The 21,846-nt window shown below is 39.0% G+C and overlaps 1 protein-coding gene across 1 annotated transcript in view; it reads left to right on the top strand.

Moving 5' to 3' along the window:
- Window positions 1-735: 735 nt before the first annotated feature.
- Window positions 736-21,846, top strand: part of htr1d (5-hydroxytryptamine (serotonin) receptor 1D, G protein-coupled) — a 37,837-nt gene continuing 16,726 nt past the window's right edge. Inside the window, exon 1 of the mRNA XM_081603336.1 lies at window positions 736-1,260. The gene's annotated coding sequence lies outside the window, so the exon portion shown is untranslated. The remainder of the gene's footprint in view (window positions 1,261-21,846) is intronic.

Raw genomic sequence — 21,846 nt, 5'->3', positions numbered from 1 at the left:
TTTTCTCCAGGTACTCCGGTTTCCTCCCACAGTCCAAAAACATGACTGTCAGGTTAATTGGCCTCTCTAAATTGCCCCTAGGTGTGAGTGTGTGTGCATGGTTGTGTGTCTCTGTGTTGCCCTGCGACAGACGACCTGTCCAGGTGACCCCGCCTCTCACCCGGAATGTTAGCTGGAGAGGCACCAGCAGCTCCTGACCCCACTGAGGGACAAGGGTGTAAGAAAATGGATGGATGAATTCTCTGTATTTATTTATAAATCGTTCTATAATGCAATTGCACAATCATCTTATTAATACGACGGCTTATCGTAGCCACTGCAGACAGAAAAAGAGGAGGAAATTTCCACTAAAAATCTCTGAATTATAAACAAAGACTCTGAAATTTTGGGGTTTGAAAAGCCAAAACTTTAGAGAAAAAAAAACTCACACATTTTGAGATTAATCTAAACAACTTTCTATGTCTCAGTTTCAAAAGGCAAATATTTCTGGCTTTTAAAATTTCCAAAAGTTAAAAAATGTTCCACTTTATTTACTGCTTATTTCTTTTTGTCCCGAATGTGTTGCCATACTCAAGAAATCCACTTGAATTCTCTGCAGGTATTTACAAATCATGCTAGAATGAAATTGCTCATTTACATCAAAATGTTCACAGAGAGAAATAAACATGTTCCGGATTATATTTCCGTATTAATTGTAAAGTTTTACGCTTAAAATTATAGCAGTTGCGTAACAGAGACTCCCGTGTTCCCGTCCTGAACTGCCGAGTCCTCCGTGGGTCCACAGGGTCTTAACAACCTATTGCCTCACTCCTTCCTCTCTGTGTTTTTTGTGTGTGTGGGTGTAGTTTCTTTAACTGGTGGAGGAAGGGAGGGGATGCAGTGTGTGCGCTCCCATGTAACCAAAACTAAACCTGAACCGCAGATCTCGTGAATTTCCTCTAACATTAACGTGGAGTGGATCTTCTGGCTTCTTCGCACGGCTGCGTTTCGCAACATGACCCACTCAAGTTCCGTGGACCTCCAGCCAACTGAACCCGGACCGCGGCGCCCGGACTCTGAGCTTTCCTCCGCGATGTGAAGTAAACCCCGGCACTGACTGCACAGCTGGAGCATCTGCAGAAGCTGCTGCGCTGAATGACACCGAGCCTCCGCGTCCCGTTTGTGCGTAAATTCAGGACGCCGCTTCTGTGCGGGTTGCCACGTTTCTCTTGCGCTCCGCGTTTAATCAGAAAGCTTTTACTGAGCCAGGACGCGCACACGGTAAGTGGAATAACTGTTTAATGTCTACAGCCATTCTCTTCACCGTTACGCACGGATCTGGCGGCTCAATCTGATCTGTTTTACTCACAAACATCCTAGAAAATAACCGGAGAAGAAAGCTGAAACAGATCTGTAGAGACAGCGCTGCGAGGAAGGAGATGAGAAGGTCCAAAAGGTTCCTGGAGACTAGGATGTTCGAGGCAGCATTTTGATGAAAACCTAAATGTTTTGCATGATAAAGCAGATAAAAGCAGGAGCTCCAGCTCTATAAGGTTTCAGGATCTTGAACTCAGGTGACATATTGCTCAGCTTTTGTGTCAGACTGCAACCTAGTAAAACTTTACAACCTCAAAGAACAACCAATCAGAAATCACCAACTGCTGTTTTTCACTCCTAAATGTGGTCAAGCTGTCTGTGCCATTATGTTCTCTATATCATAAATAGTAAGACATAATTTTTCCACCACCTCTGGCGCCCCTCTAGCGCAGCGCCCCGATAGTTCTACCCACTTTTTGCGCCAACGTTCATTTTCCTTTGAGGCCTTCGCCGTTCACCTGATTTTTGCTGATTCAGTTGTTTTGCAGGGCTTGAAATCAGAAAGTCGTGGGTTCGATTCCAGCTTCCCTTTGAGCAAATGAATGTGCTGCAAGTTTTAAATCCAACAGAAAATGAAGGAACTCATTTATCGTCCTTGTTTATACATCAAAGTGTGATTTTTATCTTATTTTAATTAAACAAAAAGGAACATAAAAGCACCTGCTAGAGGATGATGTGGTTTTAGAGCAATAATGGAGCAAATTCTTGGTTTTTGGTGCATTTAAAAGATCTGATCAGGTTCAGAGAAGGTTCTTCTTTAATACCTGGGTTTACATTTGCAGCTGATTTTATGTCTAACGTGAAGAAAGAGTTAAAATATCGTCATTAAAGTGAAATATTGGTGAATATTTGTGAGGGAAAAACAGCTAAAATCTATAACTTAACCCAATCCTCTGGCTGCCTGAGTTTCGAGAGACGTTGCATTGAGAATATGCTTCTCTGCATTAACTGGTGGAAAAAAAGGCAGTGAGCAGCCTCCAGTCCAATTCAAGCTGGGAGGAAAAATGGATCTGTCGTCTGTGCTCTCAAGCTTTTCAGAAACCCACACTGGTGTCTCTTCTCGGAGCGAGAGCCGCATTTCTGCTTTAAGTAGCCGGCTGATGCCAGAGATATAAAAAAAAAGGATGAGCGCTCTGATGGAGGGAGGCAAACGTCCCTCCGTCTCCATCTGGATTTTCTTCTGAATCAGCCAAACAACACAACTCTTACAAATGAGACTTACAAATTAAAATAATATTGCTGAATAAGTGATTTCCCCAAAGAGCGACGCAGCGTTCTCCCTTATCACCAGGCATGACGCAGCACATCATAAAGACGCCTCATTACCATCTCCTTATGCAAATTGTAAAATTAAGTATTAATATTTAATGGTTGTTTTAACTGTCCACTGTGAGTGAGTAGAGGAAGGAACTTCTAAAATAAATATTTGTTTTAGAAGGGAAGAAAGCAATCTGAGAGGAAGGAAGGACAGCTGACATTGATTTGCAATTCACTAAGTCGCCTCAAGGTAGATTATAATTTCCCTGACAGAATATTGAGCTAAAAGTGGATTTGTTGATCCACAGCAGGGGATGTAATTCAGATATGAGGGAATTCTAATAACAGAAGTATAAGGAGAAACAACATTCAATAAAGGCAGAGAATATTAAAAAATAGCACAAACAACGCTTAAAGGGCGTAAAATCAGCTTTTTAAAAAATCAAAAACACACCTGGGGTGTTGCTTTGATTGTTTCTCGCATGTTTGAAATCCTTTAATATATTTCTGTCTCAGCTCCTTCAGACTAGTGGCAGCAGCAGGAATTAGACAAGCTCGTTACACGAACTACTCCTCGGTCCAACGCTGCTAAAGTAGAACAGTCTTAAAGAGACGGAGGCCCAATTTCAAAGTTAGATGTAACAACTGAAGGTAGCATTAGCTGCAGATGGACCATATAACTGTGCAATTTGGAGCTATGAAAATAAATTTGTTTAATGGAAACATGACAAAAAAACCCCACTTTTTTTATAAAACGTTTTTGTTCTAGCATTTTCTGATCACATGAGTCACATGATCAACAACTGGACGCTACTACTGGTGGAAACCACAAAGAAGACGACAGGAAGTGGCTGGAAGATGATGGCACAGCTTGTCTTTAATTACTTATCGAGTGAACAAACTTATTCATGTGTGATTTTGTATTGTGTTTCTTATTTATTGGAAACACCGAAATTGTTAAATTGTGTTTTTTTTTTACATTAGTGGAATATCAACACAAGTTTTGCTCACATTTGTAATAAAAATGCAGCTACTGTTTTGTTATTGTGCTATAAAATGGCACCGTATGGCTGGAAAAGACAAATAGCAGTTCAGTAAATTTAGTTTGATTTGGGACCAAAATTGCAGCATTTGTTACATTTTCAGCTGCTGCAGTTCGTTTTCTCACTACCCTGAGTCAAACGATCCAAGCTAATTGAAAAACCTGTTCCCCTCCTCACCTGAGGGGGCGCTGCATCAAGAACTGCTGAAGTAAACAACACAAAATCTTCTGAAGACTCTGAGCGCATCGTCCTTCTTCACAGAATGTAAACAGAAATGGAGCAGCGTCAGATTTTAGTGGTTGAAGGTTTTTTCTTTTGTCTTCGGTAAAAGACCTCAAGCCATTTCTTCTGCTAACGCTAGGCTAGGCTGTATTTACCCAGAATGCATTGCGCTGCAGTCCACTTCCTGCTTTTGGAGCGGTCTCTGGTCCACTTGGCGTTCACATATGCCTTCGAACCGAACCAGAGTTCACTTCAACCGAACTGAGAACTGAGAGTTTGCTTTTTGGGCGATTACACATTCACACATTCACATTCACACATTCACACTTCCCCAAATGAACCAGACTTTCAACAAACAATCTGGAGTTTGATCAAATCGGACTGAAATGTGCTGGTCGGAAAAACAATTCCCTTTTATTTAAGAGCTCAGATTCTTGCTAAGTTTTCTGTTTTCGACGTTTCCAGGTGCTTAATGGAAACGGAGAGACTAGGTGGAAATGCTTCACTTTCCGTTTCACCGTCTCTGTAACGGTTAATGTGACGCGAGGTGAGCGGGGAAAGCTTGATCGATTGTTGACCCTCGGATCCAGGAGGAGCAGGTTGAACTCTGACAGCGATGCCCCGTCTCACTGATCCTGTTAATGGACTTCATTGACAGGATCTGCCGCCAAGGAGAAGACGCTGCTTTTTGCAGATGATGCGTTTCTGTTTGCCTCTTCGGACCTTCATGAACCAAATCCTTTGAGTCTGAGGCAACTGGAGAAATGTGAATTTTTCTTTGTATTGAAGGTCAAATTCTGCTTATTTTGATCTTTAAGTTATGATTGAAGGAGTGGGAGACGGATAGATGGATTTAGAGCTGCAACTAACGATTATTTTGGTAATAGATTCTGATGATTAATCAATTAATCGGATAAAAACTTTGACACATTCTGCAGATTTTCCATTTAACCATTTAGGTCATTTTACATTTATTAGGAAAATATTAAACGATGCATAAAATTCAATAATAAAAATAAGTATTTTCAATAAAATACAACAGCATTCCTTTAGTGAATGTCTGATCATTTGTTGCAAACAAATATTGCAGAATCTGCAGCTAAAACATTTAACATATTTACAAAAATTTTTTTGTATCTTAAATGCAAAATGTTTATTTTTGTAAAGTTTTGGCTTCATTACTCCTCTGAGTGTGTTATTCTTTGAGCAACTGACCTTTTTTGAGACTATTTACTCCAGATAATGATTAATCAATTACTAAATTAGCTGAAAATTATTTCAGTCGTTGATTAGTAATGATTAATTTGATTAATCACTTCCTTCGTAGAGGAATCTGTGTCCTATTTGCATTTCTGAGTGTATTTGTCTGTGAACAATTAGCCTTTTTTGAGTCTATAAACTCTAGTTAACGATTACTAAGCGACTACTAAATTAGTTGGTGATTATTTGAATCATGCATTAATCATGATTAATCGTTCTAGTCGTAGAATTGATGCCCTATTTGCATTTCTGAGTGTGTTGTTCTTTGAGCAATTGGCCTTTTATTGAGTTTTCTACAGTTAACAATTAATTGATTACTAAATTAGTTGACTATTCAGGGTTTTCCCCAGAAAACTAAGCTTTGTGCTACGACAGTCGTTCATCCAGCCGCCAGCCGTGTCTTTGAGTACAATTTTTTTTAAAAGTTGACAGGAAATTTGAAAATATCACTTGATAGTTGTGCATTATTGGAAGACTGGAAGATTAATGCATAAACACAATAAGACTATAAAGTCTTAGAAAATGGCAATAATAATAATAATAATAATAATAATAATAATAATAATAATAATAATAATAATAATAATAATAATAATAATAAAAACTAAGACAAATTAACAATGCCAAGCCTGGTGGGGGCACAAGTGAAGCCTGGTGGCCCGCCAGGCTGATAACACACTGAGGGGGGAAACACTGCGATTATTTCAATCATTGATTAATTGTTTGAGTCCTAGAAGAACTGCTGCTCTATTTGCATCTCTGAGTGTGTTGTTCCCTGAACAAATTGCCTTTTTTTCACACTCCAGTTAATGATTAATTGATGCCTGAATTAGTTGATGACTATTTGAATAATCAATTAACCTGACTAACCCGATGAATTGACATCCTGCTTGCAGTAATGCAGGCATTTCTTAAGTGAGGAGTACAGAAGTCAAAAAGCAAAGCTGAACTCACTGCAGGGACTCTGCAGTATATACTCCTTCTGACCTGAAGGGAAAAATACTGTATAAAGTCTGAAGCTAGAGAGGGTGTGTCTCTGGGGAGCAGGATGTCTGAGTCTTCCTCTTGGATCTATTATCCCCGCAATCCGATCTCGGACCAGAGAAAGCCAATGGAGGGTTGGTCGGCTCTTCATAGAAACCAGAACGGATCAGATAAGATACATAAATATATGCTTTCCAAATCCTTGTGACTCTTCCTCCATCAAAAACTATCTGCAGCGATTAATGGAGGCCTCAACTCTTTTATTCTCACTTTTCTAAATCAGTCATTTCTTAATGTATTTATTTCACACAAGACATTTCCTTGTCAGGTTCTAAATGTTCAGATGGAATTTACCATTTATTGCACTAAAAAACGTAACAGTTGCAGCATTTTGAGCAATCATATATCAAGTTGAAGGCCTCTGTTTTACAGCCTTGTAGCTGTGAAACTGCAAAGATTTTGGGAGGGAAGATGTTTTTCCACCGGGTGAAAAAAATAAGTTTATACTGAAGAGGATCGACGAGCTTAGCCTGACATTTTCAGCTCAGCCAGCTGGAGTCATGTTTCAACATTTCTCAGGGTTGAAACGATTAATCAGATTAATTGTGATTAATCGTGATTAATTGATTATTGAAATAATCATCAACTTAATTTAGTAATTGATTAATCGCTAATTGGAGCACAGAGGCTCCAATAAAGGCCAATTGGTGAGAAAAAAAATCATTCAAAGAAGCAATTAAGTCAAAACTGTATGAAAATAAATACAATTAAGATAAAAATTTGTTTTATCCAGAACTCCTCAAATGTCATAGTTTTAGCTTCAAGTTCAGATTTATTATAGGAATCCTGCAGTTTTGCATTTTAGGCAAAAAAAAATTTTATTTTCATATTTAAATTAATTTGTTTATTGCATCTTTTAATGTATAAAAAGGCTAAAGTGACTCAATATAAAATCAGTAGAATGTCCCATGTTTTATACAATTAATCGTCAGAATAATTATAGATTAATCGACTCCTAAAATAATAGTTGCAGAACTATTCTCAGTATCAAATGTTAAAAAGTCACATCAGCTTCAAACTGTTTTTACCGTCTTTATCTTTTAAACAACTGATAAAATCAGGAGTTCTTGTCCCCACTGATTTATTCAGACGCTTAAGGAGTAAATCTTAAAATTAGTGCGACTTCGTAGAGACCAACAGGCCGAGGCGAAGCCGCTGTTACGGCCTCCTGTAAAAATCCTGATGCCTTGTGGGATGTGAATAACCCAGTCTGTGCAATGTTCTGCATATTTCCTTGATCGTTGGAAAGCATAGCTGGAATTTCATGGGTGTTGAACCTGGAGGTATGTTGTGAAAGCTGTGAGAACAAAAAGCAGATGTAGCGCTAAATTACAGCTTGGTTGCACGATTTGTTATTCGTCTTTACTTAACGTAAACTGTGCTGTTCTGACATGTCACCTTTGAAGGACACTGTAGCAAAAGTATCTTTTCTTTTTGTGTGAATGCGTCCTGCGGCGTGTCATTCGGCTGATCTTGGGGCAGCATCTGTGAGGATGAGTTAAGCTGTTAAGCTGTAAAACAAAATCCACCCTGCGAATTCAGCAACTGTCTGCAGCAGCAGAGGAAGCAATATCCACATGTTGTTTGCTACCGATGAACTGTCAGTAACGATCTGGAGAAGCTAGAAACGCAAATAAAAGGTCTGCTACAGCTGACTCAGCTGCTGACGTGAGTCAGAGGAAGAGGAGAACAGCAGCAGCATAAAAACTTTTTACTGCGGGTCTTCCTCAAGCAAAATAAGTCTTTCAAATAGACAATTTTAAAATAAAACAGAAGGGAAATCTGCCGAACATGCGGCTGGAAGTCTGAGCTAATGTTTAAAAAATAAACAGCATTCAGTTTACAGGTAACTGCAAAAATGCTGGAACATTGATTTCCTTTAAGTTTACATTGATCATTATAGCATTGGCATTTGGGAAAGTTTTGTTTCATAATGATTATTTTGTTATGTTTTCCTTGCATAATTTTAGGCGTTCACTTCATTTAGGTGCTTCTTAAAAGATTTGGTTGACACAGAAAACAAATTAATGCTCATTTCTGTCTGTTTTTCAAAACTATGACTTTACAACTACTGACAAAAATAAAATTCAGTGTCTCACAACATTTGAGGCTACGGCTGAAACAGTTAATCGCATCAATTGATGATTCAAATAATTGTCAATTAATTTAATTATCGATTATTCGTAAAGTGGAGTACACAGACTCAAAAAAGGTCAATTGCTCAAAGAACAACACACTCAGAAATGCAAATAGGGCACCAGATTAGCTAAAGCTGAAACGATTAATCGTGTTGAATCAATGATTCAAATAATCGTCAATTAATTTAATTATCGATTATTCGTAAAGTGGAGTACACAGACTCAAAAAAGGTCAATTGCTCAAAGAACAACACACTCAGAAATGCAAATAGGGCACCAGATTAGCTAAAGCTGAAACGATTAATCGTGTTGAATCAATGATTCAAATAATCGTCAATTAATTTAATTATCGATTATTCGTTAAATGGAGTATAGAGACTCAAAAAGGCCAATTACTCAAAGAACAACACACTCAGAGCAGTAATTAACCCAAAATTTACAAAAACATAATATTTTGCATTTAAGATATATAAAAATAAACTTTCTGTAAATATTCAACATTTTATGAGATTTTTTTTCATAAATGAATGAAGCATTTTTTGCTGTTTTGTTTTATTAATAAGTTAATACAAACAACAATGAACCGATCAACTGTTTTAATGGGCTGAACTTTTCACATGTTGATTTTAGAAGAACTTTTTAGCCGCAGATCTTTTTCTACAAATGACCAAGAATTCACAAAATAAATGCTGTTATTGCATTTTAGGCAATAAAACATTCATTTTCTAATTTAAAAAAGGATTTGGCTTATTTATCTGCACTTTTTAATGGTATTTCTAAAATGATATAAAAAGATTTAAATGAAAAATCAGAAAAACATGCCAATTTTTCATTTGATTAATCGATTAATCACCAGAATGATTGAATAATCGATAACTAAAATAATAGTTACTTTCAGCTCTGTTTGCGAATTACATCAGATCAGCATAAAAATAATGTTTTAACAGAAAACTGGGCCCACTAAGGCAACTAACAAGACTATTTTCCCATAAGTGAAATAATCTGCTAATGGACCCAGAATGTTTTTGTCAATATTAAGAAATTATTTACTTAAATAAGCTCTGAAGTCTTGATGAAAAGTTAAAAAGTCAGTTTTGTCTCATTTCAAGTGTAGTAAAATGTTTGCACTAAAAACTAGATAATACTTGGTAATATTCTTTTCCCTGTTTCTGCTGCTCTTTTCCTTCCAGTAAACTTTCCAATAATCACTTGAACATTGCACTTTAAGCAGCTTTTCCCAGCTTATTCTGCGCGTGGAAATGATCCCTCAACATGATTGTGTTCTTTATTAAATTGGTCTGATGAGGCATAATCATCTGGATCTGCTATCTGAATTTCACTCTACATAAAAACGTGATTATAAGACATGAGTTTCGGTCTATCTCACGTTCTCACGTTTGCTGCATAAAGACAATCCAGGCCCTGCACTTCTCTGTCCTACTTATCTGGTAACATCTTAGAAAAATGAAATCCTGCGAGCTGAAATGACTTTTCCTTTGAAGAGCCGCTGCCTTGATGGTCACGCCTGTTTGGAAGATGTGAAAGCTCTGAATTAGCTTCATAACTACAAAACGCACGATGTCTTTGTTTCCTGTTAAGTAAACACAGCGAAGTGCCATCTTTGTTGTGTGTTATCCGTCCGGATGTCCTGGGGCTTTCGCTGTGATTTCTCTGCCTGTTGGCGGCCGGAGACCAAAACATGGAGGCAACAAGAAGCAGGATCCTAATGGCTCCCGACTCACCTGCTCCGCTGGGATTTGTGCCCCAGGGCTCACTGCCACTATCATAAACCTTCACATTTCAAGGCGGCAAAGTAAAGCTGTACCGTTTCTACATTAACTCACAACCACTTAAAGGGGGTCCATTACGCAAAATTCACATTTTTGCAAGTCTTTGTTCTTTTAAGAACTTCCTAAGCACTTAAAGAAAACCATGGCAACAATAGTTCATGCTTTTGGTGTTTGGAAAATGAGCTGTTTGAAAAACATAGCCCAAAAAATGTTCGTAAATATGAGTAGTGCTAGTAAAAGTAAAAAGTAGACGTCCAAGAAATAAATCAAGTAATAGTAAAAAAGTATTTGATAAAAGTCAACTCAAGTACTGAGTAACTGATCAATCATTTAATATTTAAAAATGACATCATCAGGTGGACCAAAATATAGAGTTAAGTGTAAATTTTGGTATTTTAATGATACTAAAATTTACTCAAATAAGAGAAGAAATACTTCAGTAAAAGTAAAAAGTACAGTGTAGCATAAATACACCTAAAAGTATTATTTTTCTCCAGTTACTCAAGTAAATGTGACTAGTTACCACCTAACTCTGTTGTTGAGTGACATTCTGGGGCGTTGTGCCGTTACCTAGCAACCGCAGCCAAGATGGAGGCTAAGCTGCTGCCACAAGATGGCGCTGCTCCCGTTAGTTTACGGGGAGTTTTTATTTTGACAGGAGAAGAAGAACCTTCCCATTTAAAGTAGGTTAAGTAATTAGTGCAGCCTACAAAGTTAGTACTTTTAGAATGAAGTGACTTTAATCTAAGTTAATGTCTTTAACTTCTCAAACCCAAAGGGAGATTAAATGTTGCTTTAACTTAATTAATTCATATTTTTCAAAGAGTTACTGTAGATGGTGATGGTAGATTTCCTGTAGCAGTCTGTGTTACAGCAAACTCTCATGAAGGGGAGGGTCTGGGTTGTCCATAATTTCCTTGATTTTTATGTAAAATCCCTCCCTAACATTTCCAATATCCCAGTAAATCTGGTTAATAATGAGATATCCAACCTTTTCTCCTGCCTCGAACACATCATCTCATTTGTGAATCCCATGTGGTAAGAAAGTCTCAAAAGTCCTAAGAATGGAAAATCTGAATTTACCAATTTGAATGCGTATTTTATTCCTAGTTGTTCACTTCATGTTGTACACTTACAAATCTTGCTACACGCTTGCGTATCTTATTGTACGTATTCAACTCTTGTTGTCCACTTTCTCAATCTTTTTGAGACTAATTTAGCTCCTTATGTCCAGCCTCGTTACCTAGCAACCCAAGCAGAGTTCCAGCACCTTTGGTCAGCTGAATCATGGCTGCTGGAAAAGACAAGGGTTTTGTTGTCGACATGTGAGTGTAAAGGCTGAATTAGGGGGCGTGGCCAGCAGCAGCTCATTTGGATTTAAAGTGACAGGACGCCCTAAAACGGCTCACAGTAGGCAGAACTGAGCAACTAAAATCTTGTTATCCGAGAATGAGTTTGTGCAAACAAAATGTAATGAACATGTTTTGTATAGACCGTTGACTTACCCTAACCGGTTCAAGGGAGAATAATAGGTCGCCTTTAAAAGGCTCAGTCTTTAGCTGACAGGCTGAAAATACCAAAGTGCAGCCGTGAGCCTTCCTAGTATTTGTCTTTTTTTCCTAAAAAGCAAACGACTTTAAGATAAAGATGATCCTTCAGGCGGTAGAGACAGATCTGGTCCAGGGAAATGAGGTTTTCAGATGCTGCTAATGCTGCTGCTGCGTGTTAATGATGTTTAGGTGTGCATAGGTGCTGCAGCAAACTGGGAGAAACAAAGATCTCAGCATATTTCACAAAAAGCACCAGAAACACGTTGAAATGAAGAATATAACAATCTGGTCCACTGCACTGCAAAAACAGAAAATCTTACCAATGATTTTGGTTCTACTTTCTGGCGCAAATATCACATTAAACTTGAAAAAAGACTAAATTAATAAGTATTTTAAAAAATCACCAGTTAGTGCATACAAAGAAACATTACAGATTATTTTACTGAAGTATTTTTGCTTTTATATTCTGTTTACCTACACAACCAAATGTGATTAAACTGGGAACAAAGTCTGCACATTAATGCACTTAAGGGAATTTTTCTGACTCATCAGGGTTCGTTTCTGCAGATGCCCATGCATCGCGCTCTGCTGCTTCAGCTTCCAGGAAAACTCAGTTGTCATCACCTAAGTTGAAGTACTTCCACACTTCAGGTCACTTTAGCATTTAAAAGCTATTAAAATCTCCCCATGGGCTTTATTTTTTTTTTAAAATGGCATCTCATTTCATTTTTATACAGATAACTCAGATTTATCTGTTCTATGAAGGTTTTACTGGATTGTCTGGAGGATTTAAATTCACGAAGGGCTTTAAACTTTATTTATTCAAAAAAAACAAAATGTGTGACTCCCACTATTTAAGCCTTCATCCATCCATCCATTTTCTTTCACCCTTGTCCCTCAGTGGGGTCAGGAGGTGCTGCTGCCTCTCCAGCTGGCGTGCTGGGTGAGGGGTGGGGTCACCCTGGACAGGTCGCCAGTCTGTCACAGGGCAACACAGAAACACACAACCATGCACACACACACTCACACCTAGGGGCAATTTGGAGAGGCCAATTAACCTGACAGTCATGTTTTTGGACTGTGGGAGGAAACCGGAGTACCTGGAGAAAGCCCACCATGCACAGGGAGAACATGGAGACTCCATGCAGAAAGACCGGGGCTGGGAATCGAACCCAGAACCTTCTTGCTGCAAGGCAACAGCTCTATCAACTGCGCCACTGTGCAGCCCCTATTTAAGCCTTTTGAAGGTTTATTAAAACATTTTGGCACAGTTGCAACCTAATGCAGATAAAATGTGTCACTTAGACCATTAGTGCCGCTGTTTAAGCCGTTGTGTTAAGAAAACATGCAGAGTTAGCGAGGCTACATATTGATTAGCTTCGTGTCCAGCTGGCTAGCTTAGCTACCAATATAAGAATATATAAGTATAAGTAAAGTGTACTTTACTCACTTTACTCACTTGTTATTTTGACTGTTTATTCCTATTATTTAAAATTCATTCTTGTGTGACTTTATTTTCATAATACTGCGACAATTCTCGTATAATTTCAACTTTATTCTGTACTATTTCTACTTTTTTGTAAATCTGTGACAATTCTTGTATAATTTTTTGACTTTATTTTTGTATGACTTTATTTTCCATAAAACTATGACAATTTCTGTATAATTTCAACTTTAGTCTCGTAATAGTCCAACTTTATTCTTGTTTTTTTTCTCATCGTGGCTATAATACTTTATTGTCTTTTGCTAATCCATAGTATTTAACTAGTCTGAATACACAGCAACATTATTTAGTAGTAAAAGCAACAGAACAATGAGCCAGGATTAGATTATGTCCTGTAAACTCAGCGGCTGTGTGCAGACAGTCAGCAGCACAGCGTTATGCATGCTGTAGCGTCGCAGCGTTAGCAGACGCTGCTTGTGTGGATGGTGCCGATGTTATCAGGCTCCTGAATGGTTTGTGCTGATTGCTCTGGGCTGCATGGCTTCCTGTCAAGATGAAACAATAAGATTACACTTATGAACATAAGAAAATTAAACTCAAGCTTTTCAGAAAAGTTCAGGAGTTCTTAATAATTCACTGCATTAAGCCAAACCTGCGTTCTTGAAGGGATATTACGTTTTCTTATGCATCCATTCATTTCTACTCCTTCTGCAAAGCACAGAAACATTTTTCAGTTTGAATTAAAAATAAACTTATTGAACCTTTTCTTTGATTGTGGATGTGGAAAGCTTTTCCTTAAGCATTTCTTTAAGGATATCAAATAATGCACATATCTTTGGTGAGACATCTGCAGCTTTCATGTGTAATATGGATTATGTTAGTGCAGTGACCCTGGGGCATAGAAAATCAGATAGAAAGTTATCTAAGCTTCTTGCAAATAGAATAAAAAGATATTTTAGCTGAACTTGTGTTTCTTATTTTAGAGAGTGTATAACATCGTCCCGACTGAATATAAAATTTATGTTTTTGCTTGTTGGAGGTGCTTATTGTTACCAGAGCCTGCTCTCTGATATGAATAGCCTTCAAATGAGTGTTAAAGGGGCAGCATTATGTGTTTTCCAGTCACATAATGAAATTTTATCCCACAATCAAGTAACTGTGTTACCTTCAGCTGTTATCAAAATGCTGTATATGTAAAATATGACTTTAAAAAATGTTCCTTCCTTGAAGTTGGGCCTCTGTTTCTTTAAAAACGCCTGCTTTTTCTGAAACTCTGCTTTCGGAACGTCTTCACAGCGTTAGAGGGATAAAAAGGGATTTATTAACCTTTTAATGAGTTTTATAATGAGTTCAGCAGTTCTGCAGTTCTACCAGGTTTTTGCTGCTGGCTAGTCTGAAGGAGCTGGAAGGGGGAGGAGCTGCGTCTAAAAGGCGGGGCTACGTCCACCCAGCTGTTTTGCCAAGATGAATGGTTGCCATGGAGATAAAAGTATTTCTCAAACATTCATGAAAGTGTCAAGGCAACACTGCAGGTATGATTTCAACAATCATATCAACAATTCACATTTACAAACAATTCAATCACAATTTAATTCCAATTTATCAAATGTTGCATTAAATTCAGGTTATTATTCAAAATAGTTTAAAAAGTTTCTGTTTAAAGAAACACATCTAGTTATTGACATTCACAGCGTTCACTACTCCTGGGCGTAGCGACAGTAAACGATCTCTTGCGTTGTGCCGTTGACTTTACAGCAGTTGCTAGGTAACGGGCGGAGCTCTGCTGTGGTTGCTAGGTAACGGCGATCAGTGCCTGCTGATTTGTAACATTACATTCTGTAGATATTTGAAACGGTTTATTTTCCAGACACCAAAAAAATATTAATTTACTGCCAAAAAAAAAGGATATTTTTTTCTTTTAAACTCTTGATCTGTTTTAAAAAGCAGCATGATGTGAATTTTTATGTAATATTGTCTCTTTAAGTCATGAAAATCGAACTTCTTCACACCTTTTGTTGTAGCTTTGGTGTATTGCTCAGTGCTAAATGTAAAAAGTCAAGATATATTTGACAAAAAACAGAGAAAAAAAGTTTTAAAAAATCAGTAAGGCTGATGCTTTTGTAATAAAGTTCTATGCTTTTATAATCTGAACACAGAAAAGTAAATTATGCACATCAAACGCCCCCATACACTTCTTCACGACAGATCCTGTCATAAGCTGGAAGCAAAACGTGGATAACCAAACGTAGAAACTTCTTGTTTTTTAATTCTCCTAACATTTCAATGTAATTCGCAAATTACAGTCGGATAGATGGAGACTGAACTCCCTCAGCTGCGTTTAAGTAAAGGAAACTTGGACATCTCCCAACAAGTCGTCAATCACAAAATATAGAGCACTAATGGGTCGGGCGGCGGCTGTGAAAGTGAGAAACAGAGTGCGTATAGATCCGGACATCATGACCCCTGCTGTCATTTTAGCTGCCAGATTGTCAGGATCTATGATAACAACTTCCAACTGGAGGGCCCGTCTTCGGACAGCGCTCTAATTATGCAAACAGATTGGGTGAGTAGATACTAGACACGAAATTAAAAGGAAGAAAATGAAGAGAATCTGAGCAGAAGAAAGAATAAACACTGAAAATGGGAGAAAACCGAAGGGTAGAAGGTTAGATCCTCCTGATTGAACACAAAACACAATTAGCATTGCCCTGAGGCAGCACAGTGTGGTGGATTGTCCCCTCCAGTGAAACAATGGAGTGAAAATTGATGAAAAGAGAAGAGAACCTGACATTGTACGTCGAGAGAGACAAACTGGTTTTCTCACAGTCCGATTCCTTGTGAAGACTCCTGCTGTACATCCAATAAAAACACAACAGAGAGTCTCAGTTTCCTGAAGTGGTGAAAATCCACTCTGAAGCAAAGACCCAGCAGGACAAAAGCTGACAAGAGACGACAGATAAAAGGCGTGCCTTGATCTAAAGATGGAGGCGGCTGAACAAACTGGAGGTATTTTTGGTTCATGTTATGCTTCTTGAATCAATGATTTTAAGTAATGTGCATTTATTTCCCCAAAACTCAACTGAAGATGATTCTCTCCAGAAAATCTGAGTGGCTCACCTACATTTGCTGTTTTTCAGAAAATAAACATTTCATAGCAAAAACAAAATTCTTCTTTATAATTTCCTGCAACGCTCTGTTCAGCTAATATCAGTACAAATATTAAAAACCTGCAGCCGCAGCCCTTAAGTGCCACTTGACATGACAACGAGGCAGCAATGGGCACTGCTAGCTAAAAAGTTAGCTATGCTGACGCTAAATCAATAATCTTAAACAGTAAAGCACTCTACTAACATGGTATTTAGTCGACGCTAATGCTAACACTATGCTAAATTCAACCAAGTTGATGCCCACATTTCCACGTAGTATATCGCCCCCAACAGGTTGAAATTTGTTATTGCACACTTACCACCTATGCTTTGCTAGTTCTAACTAATTTGCTGTTTATTGTATTACTGATGCATTCTGGGTATAAAGTAAACATCATTTTTATTTCTCAAGAGGAGAATGTCAGGAGAGGAAGCAGAACTTTCGTGTAAACAGTCTTCATCCACTTCAAAATAAGAGCGTGAATATAAGTTGCTTGAAGAAATCTTCTCCAAAACAGATGTTGAGCTTTATTTTACTGAAAACAAAGCAGCCAAGTAAATTATCACTTCAGAATTTTCATTTATTAATTTAAGCTGAGTGCGCTAAATGCTTTAAATGTTAGCAAAAATGCTACGTTGCTAGAAGTGAAATAAGCTGCGTAACTAGTAGATTTTTAATGAATTGAGTCTGTTTAGCAGCACCTTTGGTTTGATTGATTTAGAGCTGATAATTTGAAGTCAATCCTGCTTGTCCAACATCAGTGTCTGACCTTACAAATGTACTTCTGTAAAAATGGTCAAAAACTCAGGTAAACACGCTCTTCAACATTGTTGAAAGCTTGTTATTCCTCCAAACTATTGGTTGGCATCTTTTAAAGTACATAATTATCAAACCTGAGTGAGTTATTCACCCAAATGTATGTCCTGCTGTGCATCTAAACATGGTTTTACTGTCATGAAAGGAAACTTTTCACCTTTTCTATGAACGTTTTCAGTGTACACTGACTTCCAGCGGTCTTTCATGTTATCCTCAGTGCTGCTCTTGTTAAACATCGGCTGTTATCTGCTGGATGGATCGTTTCTTTCCAACCTTCAGTGACTCACTGGCCCTTTGCCTTTATGACTCATACGCACAACAAAACACGCAGGATGAAAAGAGCGCACTGCTGTTGGTCCTCATCCATTGAGCTAAACTCCCACTTCTCTCCCTGGATCTTTCTCCCTCCAACAAACATTACTTTTTAAATACAGATGTTTAATCTCAGCGTAAACTATTTGTCTACTTCAGAGTGTGATTTATGGACCTATGGCGTCTCATCAGTTCATTTAATTCTAACAACTGGGTAAAAATATAGAACGGGAGCAAAATAAGAACGATACTAACTCCTAGTGTATGACGTTTCTCCATTATCCTCATTGGTTTCCAACACTGAGAGAAATAAGGGAGCTTGAAGCTTAACTTGCTTTATTTTCAGTGCTTTGCACAGATATTTAGTGTACCCTCCACCTATTCTCAGTTCAGTATTATTGGATTTTAATTAATGGAAAATCAGCCTATTCAGGGATTTTTTATAGAGCGTGTCTAAAATATTCTACAGAAAATGCATTTTTGAGCGTTGAGATACCTAGATGAAATGCTACTGGCTGGCACTTGCATAGCAGTCAATCTAGTTAAATTTCCTTGGCACGGATTGGCTGAACCCCCATCAGCAACCAAAACAGCAGAGATAGCTTGAGCTGTAGTGCCAAGATGATTTCCATTTATAACGTTTTTGTTCCTCCATTTTGGATCTCAACTGCTTCTAAAAACGGCTGAAATGCTTTAAAAAAAAACCCATCCAGCCATGTTTGGCCAACAAGTTGTCATTTTTTGGTGTCTGGAAAACAAACTATTTAAAAAAACTCAAGATGGGCACAGAGCCGTTAACTAGCAACCACAGCCAAGCCCCGTTACCTGGCAACCACAGCCCAGCCCAGCCCCGTTACCTAGCAACCTGAGTTCCTGCGCATTTAGTCAGTTAGTTTTACAGCTGCTGGAACAGACCAGTGTTTGGTTGTTGATTTACTTATTTGGATTTAAAGCAACAAGACGCCCTAAAACTGTTAAAAAGCGGTAGAACTGAGCAGACTGAAATGTCAATATCTACAATGACTTGGTGTAAAAAAAAAAAAAATGTAATGAACGTGTTTTGCGTAACCCATAAACCCGAACAAGGAAAAGCTATTCAGAGCTGTTCAGAAACTCATATTTGGTTGTGGCGTCACATTATAACCACCAAGTAATTTATGGAGTTTTGTATGAGATTAACCAACACAAAGTAATGCATAATTGTAGAAGTGAACATAAAACAGGTGGTTTTCTGATGATTTTATGATCTAAAATCTAAAACGTCTCCTGTTAAAAGCTTAGTGTAATTGTTTTAGTAGCTAACCCTCTTTAAACATCTTTTTCTGAGAGCCATCAAGTGTCCAGTCTGGTAGTTTAGAGCAGATTTTCACAAAATAAAGAAAGGAAAAAAGTCACTAGTAGAAAAAAATTCAGGTAGAAGCAAAATAAAAAATAAAAAAATAAAAAAAATTCAGGTAGAAGCAAAATAAATGTTTACACTGTGATCAAAATAAAACAGCAAAACAAGTTTCTATAATAATATAGTGTCTTTAAACTTGACCACACTTTATAGATTATATGAAAGTACAGACACCAAACCTGAAAGCTTGACTCTAATAGACTGACCTGAAACCTGGATGGACCTCAAAAAAGCAATACAACTAAAGCACCAGATAAAAGTGGAGCTTTTTGCAAACAGGACTGGTGAAACTCCCATTTGTGACTTTCCTTTTTCTCTTCTACAGGAGCTGCAGAAGAGAAAAAGCCGTCTTTCCTGAAATATTAAACAGTGGCTTAATGTTTAATATCGCGCCTTTTGGAGAGGCATCCCTGCTAAAATCAAATGTTGTGCCTAAGTGCCGACGGTTTGCAGGAAACCTGAGAAAAATTTACTTGACAAATGAAGATGCGGTGTGATTTCCGCTCCAGCTGAGAGTCGTGTGTGTGGAAAACAAACTCGGCACAGCAGAATACAAAACAAGATAATAGCCCCGTAGGTTTGCTCACATCGTGGGAAGAAACAGCCAAACATCTCTGGGAGTCAGTTAGGCTCATCGTGTCCTTTTCTCTGCGCCGATACAATCTGCTTCACTCAGGCGGTAAAATGAAACAAATCAGAGAAAATAAGTGCAGGAAATAATGATTAAAACACACTGGGAAGACTGGTGGAACTGGGCAGACTGGTGAAACTTCATGGGCAGACTGGTGGAACTGGGAAGACTGGTGGAACTGGGCAGACTGGTGAAACTTCATGGGCAGACTGGTGGAACTGGGAAGACTGGTGAAACTGGGCAGGCTGGTGGAACTGCATGGGCAGACTGGTGGAACTGGGCAGACTGGGAAGACTGGTGAAACTGGGCAGGCTGGTGGAACTGCATGGGCAGACTGGTGGAACTGGGCAGACTGGGAAGACTGGTGAAACTGGGCAGGCTGGTGGAACTGGGAAGACTAGTGGAACTGGGCAGGCTGGTGAAACTGGACAGGCTGGTGAAACTGCATGGGCAGGCTGGTGGAACTGGGCAGACTGGTGGAACTGGGAAGACTAGTGGAACTGGGCAGACTGGTGGAACTGGGCAGGCTGGTGAAACTGGGCAGGCTGGTGGAACTGCATGGGCAGACTGGTGGAACTGGACAGACTGGGAAGACTGGTGAAACTGGGCAGGCTGGTGGAACTGGGCAGGCTGGTGGAACTGGGCAGACTGGTGGAACTGGGAAGACTAGTTGAACTGGGCAAACTGGTGGAACTGGCCAGACTGGTGAAACTGGACAGGCTGGTGAAACTGGACAGGGTGGTGAAACTGGGCAGACTGGTAAAACTGGACAGGCTCGTGAAACTGGACAGGCTGGTGAAACTGGGCAGACTGGTGGAACTGGGCAGACTGGTGGAACTGGGCAGACTGGTGGAACTGGGCAGACTGGTGGAACTGGACAGACTGGACAGATGAATTGATTTCATTGGGGTTTGATGTGATAATTTAGCACATATTTGTAAAATGAAAGGAAAAAACATGTTTTTCTTTTTTAGCTCAAAAATCTGAAAAGTGTGGTGTGCATTTGTCTGTCTTCATCCTCCTGTTAATTTTAGACTAATGCAACCAAATGCCTCCAGACGACAACTAATTGGTGAACAGAGTGTATTTAAATCTTAAGGTAAATTTAGTTTGTTTGCTGGGAAAAAAAACATTTATTTAGTCACAAATTAATTGTATTTAATTATATTTACTCATATTTAATCGCGATTCATTGTATTTAACAATATTTAATCGTATTTAATTGTGATTAATCATGACTAATCACGATTAATCGATTATTAAAATAATCGTCAACTTCATTATCAATTAATCGCTAACTGAAGCATAGAGACTCAGAAAAAGCAATTTGCTGAAAGAACAACATATTTAGAGTAGTAATTAAGCTAAAACTGGACCATATATATATATATATAAAATAAAAAAATTCCCTTCTCACCCTCCGTGGGTGGTCTGTTTCATCCTCTGAGCTCGGGTCCTCTACCAGAGGCCTGGGAGCTTGAGGGTTCTGCGCAGTATCTTGGCTGTGCCTAGAACTGCACATTTCTGGACTGAGATGTCTGATGTTGTTCCTGGGATCTGTTTGAGCCACTGCTCCAGTTTGGGGGTGACTGCCCCGAGGGCCCCGATGACCACAGGCACCACTGTGGTCTTCACCTTCCAGGTCTTTTCCAGTTCCTGCCTGAGGCCCTGGTACTTCTCCAATTTCTCATGCTCCTTTTTCCTGATGTTGTAATCACTTGGTATTGCTACATCCACCACAACGGCTTTCCTCTGTTCTTTATCCACCACCACAATGTCCGGTTGGTTTGCCATTACCATCTTGTCTGTCTGGATCTGGAAGTCCCACAGGATCTTAGCTCGGTCATTCTCCACCACTTTTGGGGGTGTTCCCCACTTTGATCTCGGGGCTTCCAGTCCATATTCTGCACAGATGTTCCTGTACACTATGCCCGCCACTTGGTTATGTTGTTCCATGTACGCTTTCCCTGCCAGCATCTTGCACCCTGCTATTATGTGCTGGACTGTCTCAGGGGCCTCCTTGCACAACCTACACCTTGGGTCTTCTCTGGTGTGGTAGATCTGAGCCTCTATTGCTCTGGTGTTTAGGTTCTGTTCCTGGGCGGCCAGGATGAGTGCCTCTGTGCTGTCCTGGAGTCCAGCTTTCTCCAGCCATTGGTAGGTTTTCCTGATATCAGCCACTTCAGTTATTTGTCGGTGGTACATCCCATGTAGGGGCTTGTTCTCCCATGATGGTACTTCCAGCACCTTGTCTTCTGTTCCCCATTGCCTGAGACATTCGCTGAGCGCATCGTCCGTTGAGGCTTTGTCCTTGATGTATGTATGGATCTTGGATGTTTCATCCTGGACAGTGGCTCTCACACTCACTAGTCCTCTGCCTCCTTCCTTACGGCTCGTGTACAGTCTCAGGGTGCTGGATTTGGGGTGGAACCCTCCA

The sequence above is a fragment of the Poecilia reticulata genome, chromosome 22 (genome assembly GCF_904066995.2).
Source record: "Poecilia reticulata chromosome 22, P_reticulata-male-v2, whole genome shotgun sequence".
Taxonomy (NCBI): Eukaryota; Metazoa; Chordata; class Actinopteri; order Cyprinodontiformes; family Poeciliidae; genus Poecilia; species Poecilia reticulata.
The sequence above is the reverse complement of the archived record's forward strand: the minus strand, read 5'-3'. Positions and strand labels throughout refer to the sequence as shown.